This window comes from Mandrillus leucophaeus, unplaced genomic scaffold, assembly GCF_000951045.1.
Source record: "Mandrillus leucophaeus isolate KB7577 unplaced genomic scaffold, Mleu.le_1.0 Scaffold5, whole genome shotgun sequence".
Lineage (NCBI taxonomy): Eukaryota > Metazoa > Chordata > Mammalia > Primates > Cercopithecidae > Mandrillus > Mandrillus leucophaeus.
The window spans coordinates 4,605,132-4,606,526 of NW_012105364.1; positions in this window are offsets into that span (position 1 = coordinate 4,605,132).

Genomic DNA, 1,395 nt, shown 5'->3' on the forward strand with positions numbered 1-1,395 from the left:
CAGCTTCCAATAGAACTTTCTGTGATAATAGAAATGTTCTATGTCCACACCCCCCAGTAGGATAGCCTACTTGAAATGTGGCTAGTGTGATTGAATACTGATTTTGGAGTTGTATTTAACTGTAATTAATTTAAATAAAATTTAAATAGCCACATGTGGCTAATGGCTACCACATTGGACAGCAGAGTTCTCTGGGAATACGCCAACACTGAAAGCACCATCTCCAATGGCTGGGTTTGTTTTTGATTTTGCTTCCTCTAAGTTCATGTTGGACGGATAATGTGCTGACATCGTAACAAGGTTTGAGGGTGATACATCTCACACACGCATGCGTGAGCACCCAATTATCATGCTTATGAACTGCAATTATCAGCTTATGGCTAGATTTGAAGCAGAGACACATAGCTATGCTTGACCTAAGGTTGGCTTTTCACTCATAATTAATTACTCACCTAATCATTTACTCAGTAAATGTCCACTGAATACCTACTATTTTCCAGGCACTTGCTAAAATCTGGAAGCAAAATAGAAAGCAACACATATCTGGCCCTTCCATTTCTAAAGGGGTAAGTAGACAATTAATTTAAATAGCATGCAGATAATTGGTGATTGGAGCCCATCTCACTCCAGATAAGTGTAAAACTGTAGCTGGTGTCTGTGCTACAAGGGAAAGGCACATTGTACCATGAGGACGGGTAACATGGGCTCCATATAGACTGAAGGAGAGTTTCCGTAAATTAGAAATTTTATTGGAGGACTTTTATTTCCTGCAGGTAGGTAGGTTAGATACCTAAGCAATCCTGCCCAAATGAAAGAACTCAAATGCAGGATAAAATATTTTGAGTAACAACTTTTTTAAAGCCATCGCTGGGTTGGCACAAATACAAGAATCTACAGATCCCCAAAAGGAGGAAAAGCCAGACAGACACCGAAGAAGTAAGCAAGCTTTGCCTCAGAGAACTTCTCAGAATGCTGGTGTTCTTGATTTTCCTACTGGATGCATGTACCATGCATCTAGAATCACCTTCCCTCTGCTTCAAATCTATCTTTTCAAACCTTCCTTTAGTGAAGGTTTCTGTTTTTACTTATTTGAAAATTCTTGGCCAGGTGTAGCAGCTCACACCTGTAATCCTAGTCCTTTGGGAGGCCAAGGCAGGAGGAACCCAGGAGTTCACTTGAGTCCAGGAGTCCAAGACCAGCCTGGGCAAGTCAGGGAGACCCTATCTCTGCAAAAATAAAATAAAATTACCTGGGCATGGTGAGGCATGCATCTGTAGTCCTAGCTACTCGGGAAGCAAGCAAGAAGATCGATTGAGCCCAGGACTTTGAGGCTGCAGTGAACCATACTCCAGCCTGGGTGACAGAACAAAAACCTATCTCAAAAAAAAAAAAAAA